Raw genomic sequence first — 15,833 nt, forward strand, 5'->3', positions numbered from 1 at the left:
CACTCTTGTTGCCCAAGCTGGAGTGCAGTGGCATGTTCCTGGCTGACTGCAACCTTTGCCTCCTGGGTTCAAGCGATTCTTCTGCCTCAGCCTCCAAAGTAGCTAGGATTACAGGCATGCACCACCACACTCGGCTAATTTTATACTTTTAACAGAGACAGGGGTTTCACCATGTTGGTCAGGCTGGTCTTGAACTCCTGACCTCCAGCGGTCCACCTGCCTTGGCCTCCCAAAGTGCTGGGATTACAGGTGTGAGCCACAGCGCTCAGCCAGATCCCTAAAATTAAAAAGGTAGGCAGTATGTTTCTCATACTTTATAATTATTTTTTTAAAAAGGCAGTAGCAAGCGTTAGTGAAGATGTGGGGGCATCAGAACAATTGCGTGTTGCTGGTGGGAATTTAGAATAATGTAGCCCCTGTAGAAAACAGTTTGTCAGTTCCTCAAAGGGTAAACATAGAGTTACTGTATGTGCTGTTCCACTCCTAGGTATAACCCCAGGAGAATTGAGAACATAATCTTATGAGTTGAATTGTGTGCCCATCAAAATTTATGTGTGGAAGACCTAACCCCTAGTACCTCAGAACGTGACTTGATTTGGAATTAGGATCATTGCAGATGTAATTCTTTAAGATAGTCAGCTCTTCCTCTTTCCCTAAGCAGCCTGAGGTAATCTGTGAAAATGGTTCGCTATTCACTTGACCCGGAGAACTCCACAAAATCATGCAAATCAAGAGGTTCAAATCTTTGTGTTCACTTTAAGAACACTCATGACACTTCCCAGGTCATCAAGGGTATGCATATATGAAAAGCCACAAAGTATCTGAAAGATGTCACTTTACAGAAACAGTGCGTACCATTCCGAGGTTACAATGGTGGAGCTGGCAGGTGTACCCAGGCCAAGCAGTGGGGCTGGACACAAGGTCAGTGGCCCAAAAACAGTGCTGAATTTTTGCTGCACATGCTTAAAAATGCAGAGAGCAATGCAGAACTTAAGGGTTTAGATGTAGATTCTCTGGTCATTGAGCATATCCAAGTGAACAAGGCACCTAAGATGCGCCGCTGGATTGACAGAGCTTATGGTTGGATTAACCCATGCATGAGCTCTCCCTGCCACATTGAGATGATCCTTACTGAAAAGGAACAGATTGTTCCTAAACCAGAAGAGGAGGTTGCCCTGAAGAAAAAGATATCCCAGAAGAAACTGAAGAAACAAAAACTTATGACACGAGAGTAAATTCAGCATTAAAATAAATGCGATTAAAAGTAAAAAAAAAAAAAAAAAGGGGGGGGTCAGATGTGGTGGCTCTGCTTGTAATCCCAACACTTTGGGAGGCTGAGGTGGGTGGATCACAAGGTCAGCAGTTTGAGACCAGCCTGACCAACATGGTGAAACCCCGTCTCTACTAAAAATACAAAAATTAGCTAGGCGTGGTGGCGGGCGCCTGCAATCCCAGCTACTCAAGAGGCTGAGGCAGGAGAATCTCTTGAACCCGGGAGGTGGAGGTTGCAGTGAGCTGAGATCACGCCACTGCACTCCAGCCTGGGTGACACAGTGAAACTCCGTCTCAAAAAAAAAAAAAACAGATGAAATTATACTGGAGTGGAGTGGGAATCTTACCCATTGTAACTGATGTCTTCAAAATGGGAGATTTGGACACGGAGACGGCACACAGGGAGAATGGTCTGGCAACACGAAGGCAGAGATGGGGGTGATGCATCTAGAAGCCAAGGAACCCCAGGGGTTGTCAGCAACCACCAGCAGCTAGGGGAGAGGCATGGGTCAGATTCTCCCTCCCAGCCTCAGAAAGAACCCACCCTGCCAAAACCTTGGTCTCAGACTTCTAGCCTCTCGAATCATGAAATGATCAATTTCTCTTGTTTAAGCCACTCGGTGCATGGTGCTTTGTTATGGCAGCCCTGGGGAACTAATACACATGTCCATGCAAACACTCACACATGAATGGTCAGAGAGGCATCATTTATCATAGCCAAAAGTAGGAATGGTCCAAATGTTCATCATCTGATGAATGGATAAATGAGATGTGGTCTATCCATACAATGGAATATCATTCAGCAATAAGAAGGAATGGAGTTCTGATACTTGCTACATCATGAATGAATCTCAAAAACATGCTAAGCAAAAGAAGTCATATAAGACCATATATTGTATGATTCCATTTATATGAAATATCCATTTATATGAAAATTCACAGAGACAGAAATAGATGAGTGGTTGCCGTGGGAGGAGGAGAGTAGGGAGTGACTGATAATAGGTGTGAGGTTTCTTTGGCAGGTAATGAAACATTCTGGAATTTTACCATGGTGATGGTTGCACAACCTTGTGAACATACTCAAGATCACTGAATTGTACCCTTTTCTTTTCCTTTCTTTTCTTTTTATGGGACACAGTCTCACTCTGTTGCCCAGCCTGGAGTGCAGTGGCGCAATCTCAGCTCACTTCAGCCTCTGCCTCCCAAGTTCAAATGATTCTCCTGCCTCAGCCTCCCAAGTAGCTGGGACTACAGGTGCCCACCACCATGCCTGACTAATTTTTTCGTATTTTAACTAGAGACTGAGTTTCACCATGTTGGTCTGGCTAGTCTTGAACTCCTAACCTCAAAAGATCCACCCGCCTTGGCCTCCCAAAGTGCTGGGCTTATAGGCATGAGCCACCGCACCCAGCCTGAATTGTACTCTTTAAAACGGTGACTTTTATGTAGGTGGATTATGTCAATTATATATTTATTCCTTTTTTAAAAACAGAAAAATAAAATAGTAATGCAAATCACAGCGGCAGACTTTAAAACCAAAAGGAATCTGGCTTTTATAGTATCTTGGAATAAAACGATTCAGTCTGATGGAAAAATAGTATTTTTAAATCCTAGTGAGTTCATTCTAAGTTCAGTTACAATTAAAATGCTTAACAATGAGTTCAGTCTTCAGTCAACATTAAATCTCTTCTATCAGTCATGTTTTATGATGTCTCATACCAATCTAAACATATTTTACAATTTTAACAATCTTAAAGGTTTACATTTTAGAGGGGCAATAAAACAATTTCCAGCAAGTCTCCTTGTTTTCTATATTGAACAGCAAGAAACCTGGAAATCTTCCACTTACTTCTGAGCAGAACAAGTTTTGTTGTTGTTGTTTTTGAGACCAAGTCTCGCTCTTGTCACCCAGGCTGGAGTGCAATCGCGTGATCTCGGCTCACTGCAACCTCCACCTCCCAGGTTCAGGCGATTCTCGTGCCTCAGCCTCCCGAAAAGCTGGGATTACAGGCGTGTGCCACCAGGCCCGGCTAATTTTTGTATTTTTAGTAGAGATGGGGTTTCACCATGTTGGTCAGGCTGGTCTCGAATTCCTGACCTCAGACGATCCGCCCACCTTGGCCTCTCAAAGTGCTGGGATTACAGGCATGAGCCACTGTGCCCGGCCCAAGTTTTTATTTATTTTAATTTAATTTAGTTTATTTTTGAGACAGAGTCTCTCTCTGTCTCTGCCTCCCAGGTTCCAGGGATTCTCCTGCCTCAGACTCCTAAGTAGCTGAGATTACAAGCATGCACCACCATGCCCGGCTAGCTTTTGTATTTTTAGTAGAGACAGGGTTTCACCATATTGGCTAGGCTGGTCTCAAACTCCTAACCTCAAGTGATCCAGCACTTTGGGAAGCCCAGGCAGGTGGATCACTTGCATCTGGGAGGAGGAGGTTACAGTGAGCTGAGATCACGCCATTGCATTCCAGCCTGGGTGACAAGAGTGAAACTCCATCTCAAAAAGAAAAAATAGCCTTATGAGTTTCACATCAAGTTTTGCTACAAAATGGAATTGAAGATATCCATCATTCTTTCAAAAAGCATGTGTGTATGCATGTGTGCTGAGAAGACTACAAGCAGTATCACGTTGTTTAAATAGTGAGAAAGGGGTAGTGATGGGAGGTGAAGCTGCAGAGGTGGGCAGGGCCAGAAGCACCCCACCTGCTGAGCATGAATTGCATTCTATAGCCACTGCTCCCCAACATTGGGCCAAACACATATAAACCCTCCATGCAAAAAATATGTGACACAGGCTGGGCACGGTGGCTCACGCCTGTAATCCCAGCACTTTGGGAGGCCGAGGCGGGCGGATCACGAGGTCAGGAGATCGAGACCATCCTGGCTAACACGGTGAAACCCCGTCTCTACTAAAAATACAAAAAATTAGCCGGGTGAGGTGGCGGGCGCCTGCAGTCCCAGCTACTTGGGAGGCTGAGGCAGGAGAATGGCGCGAACCCCGGGGGGGCAGAGCCTGCAGTGAGCCGAGATCTCGCCACTGCATTCCAGCCTGGGCGACAGCGAGACTCCGTCTCAAAAAAAAAAAAAAAAAAAGTGACACAAATACATATTACAGTTTTTCAGATTGCCATTTTGTATAACAAAAATCAACATAATAGCATTATTGACTTCATAGCCATTATATATTTCTGATTAAAAAATAATAATAATATTTTGTTTCCATGATATCAAGAAAATTAAAATGTGGCATAGTTTTAGGCAACTGATGATATAAAAGAAAATAAAATTCCTTTTGGTCTTGACATTAGACCGCTAGAGAAATAGATAGAATCTTCATATGCAACCCTTGGTCCTAGAGTGAGCAAGATTTACATGGCCATAAAAAAAGGGGCTGTTTATTCATTTTCAGGTTCACAGTCAACCTACAGAGTTTTGCATAAAACATATAAGACTTGATTGTGGTTTCAGGATGGAACAAAATGTCAGTATCTTTGACAAGGGGACAGCCAATTACATATAACAAAGGTGAGAGTTGGAAGTCAGTGAGGAAAGGTGGAGGGATTGGTAGGCATCCTACCCAAAGGATCAACATGCTAACTAAAATTCACATAATAAGGACTAGAGCTATAAGTGTACTATGTATAATTACAAAAATAGCTAAGAGAATAACTAAAGATACCTATAACATATTGGGAGAATAGCACAAAGGAAGGGAAATTATGACCTAAATAATTTTTCTTGTGAGTAATGGATTGATACTGTCATAAACCAAGAAATAAAGTATAATTATATTGTTTTAATCATAAAAGTAATCACTCAGAAAACTAAAACATACAATAAAAAGAAATTTCTTGCCAGGCATGGTGGTTCATGCCTGTCATCTCAGCACTTTGGGAGGCCAAAGCGGAAGGATTGTTTGATTGCTTGAGGCCAGGAGGTCAAGACCAGCCTAGGCAATATAGAGAGACCTCTTCTCTACTAAAAAATTTTAAAAAATTAGCTGGGCGTGGTCACAGCTACTTGCAGGGCTGAGGCAGGAAGACCACTTAAGCCTAGGAGTTCCAATCCAGCCTGGACGATAGAACCCAGAAGAAAGAAAGACAGAGAGGGAGAGGGAGAGGGAAAGAAAGGAAGGAAAGAAATAAAAAGAAAGAAGAAAGAAAGAGAAAGAAAGAAAGAAAGAAAGAAAGAAAGAAAGAAAGAAAGAGAAGAAAGAAAGGAAAGAAGAAAGAAAAAGAAAGAAAGAGAAAGAAAGAAAGAAAGAAAAAAGAAAGGAGGGAGGGAAAAGGGAGGGAGGGAGGAAGGAAGGAAGGAAGGAAGGAAGGAAGGAAGGAAGGAAGGAATTTCTTTGGGGATGTGGGAAGTTGAAGCAGGAGATTGCTTATTTCTGTTGTAAACTCATTTTACTATTTGATTTGTTGCCATGTGCCCTTATTACTTCAACAAAAAAATTTATAAATTTAAAGAAAGCTAAACAAAAAAACAATATGAAACTTACATGTTTAATAGACTCTCTTACAGCTCAGGAAGGAAAAGAAGGAGGCATCAGGGACATGAAGAATACATACAGTGGCTGGCAAATCTGTGAAACTGTGTTCACCCGCACTGTACCTTCACATTAAAGGGAGTTATAATTCTTCTCTGTCAGATTTGCAAGAATTTAAAAGATTGATTATACCAAGTGTAAGGGAAATAGGCACTCGAACTATTGGCAGACATGTAAATTGGTACAACCTTTCTCAAAGGCAATGAGGCATTGGATGACAGAATTCTTGACTGAGCAATTTCACTCTGAGGACTCATCCTCATGAGATAGTCAAACAGGTATACAACGATATAGGTGGGCATAAGGAAGGTCACCACACTGTTGGTTTTTTTTGTTTGTTTTTGAGACGGAGTCTCACTCTGTCGCCCAGGCTGGAGTTCAATGGTGCGATCTCGGCTCACTGCAACCTCTGCCTCCTGGGTTCAAGTGATTCTCCTGCCTCAGCCTCCCGAGTAGCTGGGATTACAGGTGCCTGCCACCATGCCCACTTAACTTTTTGTATTTTTAGTAGAGATGGGGTTTCACCATGTTGGCCAGGCTGGTCTCGAACTCCTGACCTCAGGTGATCCACCTGCCTCTGCCTCCCAAAGTGCTGGGATTACAGGCATGAGCCACTGTGCCGGCCCACACTGTTGTTTTAACAACAACAACAACGACAACCACAACAAAAGAATTAGGTACAACCTAAATGCTCACCAGTAGAGAAGCAGCTAAGCAAATGATAATATATTCCCATAAAAGAATGCCATATAGAAGCTCTTAAGTAAGGCTATTGAGTGTTGAACTGTGTTTTCCAATATTTATCTATATAATGATCCCGATTTATAAAATTATTATTATTTTGTTTTGAGACAGATTTTCGCTCTTGTTGCCCAGGATGGAGTGCAATGATCTTGGCTCACTGCAACCTCCGCCTCTTTGGTTCAAATGATTCTCCTGCCTCAGCCTCCTGAGTAGCCGCGAGTACAGGCGCTCGCCACCACACCCAGCTAATTTTTGTATGTTTAGTAGAGACAGGGTTTCACCATGTTGACCGGGCTGGTCTCGACCTCCCGACCTCTGGTGATCCACCCGCCTCAGCTTCCTAAAGTGCTGGGATTACAGGCATGAGCCACCATGCCTGGCCAATTTATAAAATTATTTAAATACATACTTTTATAGATGGAATGATTTCAGCAAAGCTGTTATCCAAAACCGTGTTTAGTCTTTCAACAAATATTTCTTGAGCACTACTAGGTATCAGACAATAAAATACAATGAAAAGAGTTCCTGTTTCCAAAGAACTTGCAGTCTACTGGGGAAGAAAGACAAGTATTCCACCAGGCACAATGGCTCACACCTGTATTCCCAGCACTTTAGAAAGCCGAGGTGGGCAGATTGCTTGAGTCCAGGAGTTCGAGACTAGCCTGGGCAACATGGCAAAACCCCATCTCTACCTCAAATACAGAAATTCAGTGGGTGTGGTGGAGCCCACCTGTAGTCCTAGCTACCTGGGAGGCTGAGGTGGGAGGATCACCTGAGCCTGGGAGGTTGAAGCTGCAGTTAGCCATGAGCATGCTACTGCACTACGGCATGGTCAACACAGTGAGACTCTGTCTCAAAAAGAAAAAAGGCAAATATTCAGGTATGACAAATATGGCGATAAGGTTAGTGAAGGATGCTCTGGCAACATAAGAGAGGGCCCCTTCTCTTGTGAGTCTTGAGACCTGGGGGGGCTTCTGTAGGGAAGTCTAAATTGAGACTTCAAAAGAAGTAGTAGTTGACCAAGAGAAAAAGGGTGACATTAGAATTACTTATAGGGTTTAGATTTTAGGTTTCTTGGTTCTCTTTTTTACTTTATATTTTTATGCATTGTTTGAATTTTTATTTATTATTTATTTATTTGTTTTTATTTATTTTGGGGCGGAGTCTCACTCTGTCTCACCCAGGCTGGAGTGCAGTGGCGTGATCTCAGCTCACTGAGCCTCCACCTCCTGGGTTCAAGCGATTTTCCTGTCTCAGCCTCCCGAGTAGCTGCGACTACAGGTGTGTGCCACCACGCCTGAGCAATTTTGTATTTTTAGTAGAGACAGGGTTTCACCATGTTGGCTAGGCTTGTCTTGAACCCCTGACCTCAGGTGATCCACCCGCCTTGGCCTCCCAAAGTGCTGGGATTACATGCCTGGGCCACCGCACCCAGCCTAGTTTGAATTTTTAGAAAGACTGTTTTCCTTCACCAAGAATTCTTTTTTGAAAAAATGAACCACTAAGGACATGTTGACATGTTGCCCACAGTGCTCCCTATGCAAGGCAGGTCTGTTTTTTGGTTTTTTTTTTCTTTTTTTTTTGAGACAGGGTCTTGTCTGTTGCCCAGGCTGGAGTGCAGTAGCATGAACACGGCTCACTACAGCCTCAACCTCCTCCTCCTGGGCTCAGCTGATCCTCTGGCTTCCTCCTCCCAAATAGCTGGAACCACAGGTGCACACTCCCATGCCTGGCAAATTTTTTTCTGTTGTTGTTGTTTTTTGTTTTTGTTTTTGTTTTTTGAGATGGAATTTTTCTCTTATCCCCAGGCTGGAATGCAATGGTACAATCTCGGCTCACTGCAACCTCTGCCTCCTGAGTTCAAGTGATTCTCCTGCCTCGGCCTCCCGAGTATCTGGGATTACAGGTGTCCACCACCATATCCAGCTAATTTTTTGTATTTTTGGTAGAGATGGGGTTTTGCCATGTTGGTCAGGCTGGTCTTGAACTCCTGACCTCAGGTGATCCACCTGCCTCAGCCTCCCAAAGTGCTAGGATTACAGGCATGAGCCACCGCGCCCTGGCCTGCCTGGCTAATTTTTAAAATTTTGGTAGAAACAGGGTCTTACCATGTTGACCAGACTGGTCTTAAACTCCTGGGCTCAGGCGATCTTCCTGCCTCAGTCTCCCAAAGTGCTGGGACTTACAGATGTGAGCCACCATGTGCAGCCAAGGCCTGTGTTTTTGTGCCACATGCCCCACCTGCTCTCCGTTACTGGCCATGACCTATTGGGCCAGGGATAGGCACTTGATCTGGAGACGATCAAATGATCGGTCAGAAGTCCACAGGGTAGCCTGGCATAAGAGGCCCTGTTTGATAGTGGTGATGGGTGCACAACATTGTGAATGTGCTACATGCCACTGAATTGTTCACTTTAAAACTGTTACAGGCTGGGCATGGTGGTGCATACCTGTAATCCCAGTACTTTGGGATGCCAAGGTGGAAGGACTGCTTGAGGTCAGGAATTTGAGACCAGCCTAGGCAACAGAGTGAGACCTCCATCTCTACAAAAATAATAATAATACTAATAAATTAAAAAATAAAAAATTTACAATGGTAAATTTGAAGTTATGTGTATTTTACCATAGTTTTAAAAAATTAAAAGTACAAGAAAAAAATTGCCAAAAAAATACAGGTACCCAGTAAATGTTTGTAGCAGATATAAGCCACAAATTACAAGACAAAAATATTAAGATTCTAATGGCCATTCTGGGCAATATAGTGAGACCTGGTCTCTACAAAAAAAGTTTTTTAAAAAAGTAGCCCTGTGTGGTGGCACATGCCTGTGGTCCCAGCTACTTGGGAGGCTGAGGTGGGAGAATCACTTGAGCCTGAAAGGTGGGGGTTCCAGTGAACCGTGATCACGCCACCCACTGCACTCCAGCCTGGGCAACAGAGGCAGACCCTGTCTCAAAAAAAAAAAAGAAGAAGAAGAGGAAGAGGAAGAACAAGAGGAGGAGAAGGAAGAAAAGAAGAAGGAGAAGAAGGAGGAGGAGAAGAAGGAGAAGAAGAGGATGAAGGAGAAGAGGAAGAGGAAGAGGAGGAGAAGGAAGAAAAGAAGAAGGAGAAGAAAGAGAAGAAGGAGGAGGAGAAGGAAAAGAAGAAGAGGAAGAAGAAGAAGAGAGAAGAGAAAGAAGAAGGAGGAAGAAGAAAGAAGATAATCCCAATAGATTCACAGGCAAATTGTAGGAACAAACAATTCACAAGAGGACATGTAAATTATAATTTTAAAATCTTTAGGTATAATTTTATGCTAACTAAATTAACAAACATGGAAAGGAAAGAAGGAAGAAAGGACAGAGGAAGGGAGGAAAGAGGAAAGGAGGGAAGGAAGAAGTAATGAAAAAGAGGAGAAGTTGGCAGGAATGGAGAGAGGGAAAAAAGAAAGGAAGGAGGGAGGTGAAGAAAGGAAGGAATGAGGGAAGAATAGAGGTGGGAATGAAGCAAGAGGAGGAAGGAAAGAATGGAGGGAAAGAAGGAGGGGAAAAGAAGGGAGGGGGGCGGGGAGGAAGAAAGCCAGTAGTCATGGTGAAATCGAGATTAAACTTACTCCATTTCTTCTGCCTGCATTTCCTCATCTGGGAATAATTCTACCTGCTGGTAGGAGAAATCGCTATTGCCTACCCAACATCAGGGCTTCCCTTGTACCTTGCTGGTGGCAGTGGCCACTGAGATGCAGGTGAAGGTTGTTGGGGCTTCAGGGAAAACCTTCTTCTGCCCCTTGCCTCTTCCTCACACCCCCTCGCTAGACTAGAGGCAGGGTGGCTGGCCCTCTGGCTGGCATCTCAGGTCATGATGCAAATGGAAAGATGGAAACTTTGGACCAAATCTGGCCAGCATAAGTCAGGAACAGCCTGGAAACTGAGGGCCAGGAGATCTCCTGCAGCCTTGGACTGCTCACCTCCAGACACCGCATACGAAGGAAAGAAATACACCTCTTAGGTCCAAGCCACTGTGATTTCTGGTCTCTGTTACTTGCAGTTTTGTGCAATTCTCAACTGATAAACTTTCTCTTAAGTGTGTGATGACAATGAAACGAGACGATGTTTATAAAATATGTCAATGTGCCATTGCATCAAAAGTCCTCATGGTAGTACTGTCTCTCATCTCTGAGCAAATCCATCGAACAAATTTTTACAACTTCACCATAATCACAAAGCATTTACTCAGGAAATGTTTTAAAGTATGTACAGATTGGGGGCGGTGGCTCACACCTGTAATCCCAGCAGTTTGGGAGGCCCAGGAGGGTGGATCACCTGAGGTCAGGAGTTTGGGACCAGCCTGGGGAACACGGTGAAACCCTGTCTCTACTAAAAATACAAAAAATTAGCTGGGTATGGTAGCACATGCCTGTAGTCCCAACTACTTGGGAGGCTGAGGCAGGAGAATTGCTTGAACCCAGGAGGCGGAGGTTGCAGTGAGCTGAGATCATGCCACTGCACTCCAGCCTAGGTGACAGAGTGAAACTCCATGTCCAAAAAATTAGCTGGGTGTGGTAGCGGGTGCCTGTAGTCCCAGCTACTTGGGAGGCTGAGGCAGGAAAATCGCTGGAACCTGGGAGGCGGAGGTTGCAGTGAGCTGAGATTGTGCCATTGCACTCCATCCTGGGCGACAAGAGCGAAACTCTATCTCAAAAAATAAAAAAGTAATAAAAATAAAAATAAAGTATCTACAGTTACCAAATATATATATACGTCTCCAAAAGGCATTTATTGTTAATGTTCTGCTAATATTAGAACACACTGGGATGGAATAAAAAAATTACCCAAAGGGGGGAGAAAAAGTCACTCGTTTTCTAAAATAGGTTGATTTTATTTCACGGGTAAACTTGAGTGGTGTTGGGAAATTGTGATCTCAGTGTGCTACTCGCCTACTGGAGAATAAGACCTCAAAACCTCTCCAAACTAGTCACTTCATCTTACTTATGAGAGAGGCACAACAAAATGGATACTTTTCACCAAAATTCTCCTGTGTTCTACATTGCAAAATCAATATATTTTAGAGAAAGAAGAAGCTTTCAAACTTCAGTTCTTCCAAAGGCATAGTTGGTGCAGGGGGTGGGGTGAGGGTGGAAAAAAAGGGCTGGTGGTGAGATGCGGCTCAGAGGAGCTAGTCAGCCCTTGCCCCGCCACCGGAACAGCGTTCAGTGCTGGTCAGTTGTAACACTGGTCTTCCCAATGCACAGCCCTTGAAGATAATCAGGGCCGGGTGGGTCCTCAGTGTCAGGGGAATTTGCCAAGAGGGGGAAGAAACAAATGTACAGGTTTACCTGCAATAGAGAAAGTCCTCATTCCCACCCTATTAGGATACAGAGTTTTCAACAACAGGATTCCCTTGGTGGAGCAAGTTGCAGGGCACAGGGCTGTTGGCAGGAGATTATCAGGATTGTAGTGTTCACATCTGTACCTTGGAAAGGGGCTTACTCTTTAAGTCATTAAAAGGACACTCAAACACAAACTCAAAGTTAGTTATCATATATATGAAATGTATTTCTTGGTAGTCTCTAGAGTTTTAGCCGAAAGCTACATGAAGAAAGAAGAGAACAACGTGTTTGAGAGATGCATGTGAGGAACATTATTGAGAGATAGAGCTTGTGATCTTAACTCAGAAATGGAACGCTGGAAAGGCTGAGTTGACATCCTCTGTTCTTTGGTTCCCTATGTCATTTTTTGTTTTTTTTTTTTTGAGACAGAGTCTTACTCTGTTGCCCAGGCTGGAGTGCCGTGGCGTGATCTTGGCTCACTGTAAACTCTGCCTCCCAGGTTCAAGTGATTCTCCTGCCTCAGCCTCCTGAGCAGCTGGGATTAATTAGCCAGGTACCCGCCACCATGCCTGGCTAATTTTTCTGTATTTTTAGTAGAGACAGGGTTTCACTATCTTGGTCAGGCTGGTCTTGAACTCCCGACCTTGTGATCCACCCGCCTCGGCCTCCCAAAGTGCTAGGATTACAGGCGTGAGCCACCGTGCCCAGCTGGTTTCCTATGTCATTCTAAATCCTTTCTAACCCAGTAAGAGGATGGATGGATGGATGAATGAATGGATGGATGAATGGCAGATGGATGATCAGTTAGACCAACCCAGGAAAGTAGGGAATAACATGGAAAAGAATGCTTCGCATCCCTCACCATCAGTTCCTAAAAAGCTACAGTGGGAAAGTAATCCATGACCTACCTTCACAAAACCTGGCGAGAAACTGATAGATTGGGGGTTTACCCTGAAACTCAAGGCTCAGATAGAGATCAAGCTTCATTAAAACAAATTCTAAAGGACTGATTGACATTTTATTCTATTGTATTTTGTTATACTGATTTTTTTTAACCAGAAATAATTGGGCCACAGTAGATCTTTTTTAAACTGAGTTTTGTGTGTGATGTGTGATGTAATTTGTTTTGCAATATCCAAGGAAATTTTTATGCTCCATTTGCCTTCAGCCACAAACTTATAATCAATGCCCCACCCCTACCCTCTACAGCAGCAGGAAAAAATAAGTCCACATCAATGTTGCCCACAAGTTTCTCACCTCTGTATATTCCTTGGACAGCCTTCCAATTTCAGGCTCTTTTGCTCCCCTCACCGTGGCCAAGTCTTAGACGGAAGTTGGAGCACCGATGGCTTCTCAGGGGTGTCCAGACTTGCGTTCCCAAGACGCCTGGCTCCCTGGTCTTATCCTCTCCTTTCAGGTCGGGTTTCAGATCAGGATTCTTTAACGGCCAACTTCGCATTCTGGGCAAGTGAATGACACCTAGGGCACACCCTCTTAGCAGCCTGCACCTGATCTCCTTTTAAAGGGGAAATTACATTTCTCGTTAAGACTGAAAGAGGCTGCCGAACTTTGGAGGAAATTACTATGTTGTTCTCAGGACAGCTGGAGGAATTTCTGAAAGAGAAGACCTAGGCAAGGGGCAGAGGGAAGCTTTGCCCTTGCAAACATTTGCTCACAACCATTATTTAGAATTAAGAGGCAGGTTCATGCCCATCCTGTCAGCCATAACCTGCAGGTGGCAGGCATGCTGTAGCCCCTGGTATAGGCCATGGTGCCCGCCACCCTGGAGCCGCCTGTGCTGTACATGGAGCAGCCTTTGCAATGCCAGGAGTCGCTGAGTCGCCAGGCTGTGAGCTGGTCTTGGGTCAACTCTGTGGGCCTCAATGTCCCTGCTTCTGTTCGTTATTCCCATACAGACATCAATGTGCCTGACTTCCCTGATTACCATTGCATTGAGATTTTTGATGGGACAAAGTCTTCAAAAGAGGATGGCGAGGCTAGGAAAGGGTTCTCCTATTTGGTAACTGCAACAACTGCTGAGGGTGTCACATATGCTGCCAAGAATGTCATCTCCCAGTTTGTTTCCAGCATCAGTGCTTCTGTTGATGAGTCGGCCACGTCGAAAATTGAAATCAAGTTATCTGATATTCCAGAAGGCAAGAACATGGCTCTCAAATGGAGAGGCAAATCCCTGTTTGTATGCCATAGAACCAAGAAGGAGACTGACCAAGAAGCTGCAGTTGAAGAGTCCCAGCTGAGGGCCCACAGCATGATTTAAGGGCCAGGTGCAGTGGCTCATGCCTGTAATCCCAGCACTTTGGAAGGCCGAGGTGGGCAGATCACTTGAGGTCAGGAGTTCAAGATCAGCCTGGCCAACATGGCGAAATCCTGTCTCTACTAAAACTACAAAATTAGCCAGGCATGGTGGTATGTGCCTGTAATCCCAGCTACTCGGGAGGCCGAGGCAGGAAAATCACTTGAACCTGGGAGGCAGAGGTTGCAGTGAGCCAAGATCGCACCGTTGCACTCCAGCCTGGGCAACAGAGTGAGAATTTGTCTCAAAAAGAAAAAAAAAAAAAAAAAAAAGAAGAAGAAGAAGTAAAGGATGGGCCGGGAGTGTTGGCTCACACCTGTAATCCCAGCACTTTGGGAGGCCAAGGTGGGTGAATCACTTGAGGTCAGGAGTTCGAGACCAGCCTGGCAAACATGGTGAAACTCCACCTCTACTAAAAATACAAAAATTAGTCAGGCGTGGTGGTCCATGCCTGTAATCCCAGCTACTCGGGCGAATGAGGCAGGAGAATCGCTTGAATCTGGGAGGTGGAGGTTGCAGTGAGCGAAGATCGCGCCACTGCACTCCAGCCTGGGAGAGAGAGCGAGACTCTGTCTAAAAAAAAAAAAAAAATGATAAAAAGGGAGAGAAGAATGAGTGCAATGCCTATCAGGGTAACCCATTCGAGTTTCTTTACTAGGCGTTTGCATTCATCCTGTTGTGCACCTATTGCAAATGAAGATTTTGGTGGTGATTACTGCCCTTGCTATGGGTCACACAGATGCATCTGGCAGGATCTGGAAGGGGCCTGCACCTCTTGAGCTTGGAGCTCCCTTATATGAGTTCACCAGTTACGATACAGTCATTGTTGGTTAGAGACTGGGACTCAAGTCGTAGGCTCCTTTCAGTCTTTGTGTCACTGTAGAAGAGTTATTTGAGAGCAAGACTTCTGAACTTCAAGTTGCTTGATTTGAAATATTTAAGAAGTAATAATGTATTTGCAAACATCACTGTGAAGTAAATTGAATTTAATGTTGAATACGTTCAAGCATTCACTTAATAAAACAACTGTTAAACATTGTTACACTGTCATACACTTGAAAGGTGTAATGTCTTTTAGGTAATTCTAATTTTTTACTTTTTAAAAAAATTTTTATTTTTATTTATTTTTTTGAGATGGTGTCTTGCTCTGTCTCCCAGGCTGAAGTGCGGTGGCATGATCTCGGCTCACTGCAACCTCTGCCTCCCAGGTTCAAGTGATTCTCCTGCCTCAGCCTCCTGAGTAGCTGGGATTACAGGCATACACCACCATGCCTGGCTAATTTTCATACTTTCAGTAGATGTGGGGTTTCACCAGTTGGCCAGGCTGGCCCCAAAATCCTGGCCTCAAGCGATTCACCCCACCTCGACCTCCCAAAGTGCTGGGATTACAGGCGTGAGCCACCATGCCTGGCCTAATTCTAATTTAAAACTACATGGTGGTATGTAAAAATTAAAAAAAAAATAGAATTAAGGGTCAACAGGCTGGTGATCCATTTAAGCACAGTGTTCTTTTTAGATAGTTGCTGAGAAGGACAGTAGTGAGCTGAGAACCTGAAAATCGTCCAGTGGCCATGGCAGCATGGGATTGGTAGATTTCTTATCCCCCCATTTGCATGCTGTCTTAGTCTATTCTCCCAGTTCGACCATCACT

General features: G+C 44.3%; 2 pseudogenes; both read left to right on the forward strand.

The window, feature by feature from the left end:
• Positions 1 to 641: 641 nt before the first annotated feature.
• On the forward strand, positions 642 to 1,248 carry LOC129485068 (large ribosomal subunit protein uL22-like; annotated as a pseudogene).
• Positions 1,249 to 13,213: 11,965 nt separating this feature from the next.
• Positions 13,214 to 15,016, forward strand: LOC129485433 (cytochrome b-c1 complex subunit Rieske, mitochondrial-like; annotated as a pseudogene).
• The last annotated feature ends 817 nt before the right edge of the window (positions 15,017 to 15,833 follow it).

This window comes from Symphalangus syndactylus, chromosome 6 (assembly GCF_028878055.3).
Source record: "Symphalangus syndactylus isolate Jambi chromosome 6, NHGRI_mSymSyn1-v2.1_pri, whole genome shotgun sequence".
Lineage (NCBI taxonomy): Eukaryota > Metazoa > Chordata > Mammalia > Primates > Hylobatidae > Symphalangus > Symphalangus syndactylus.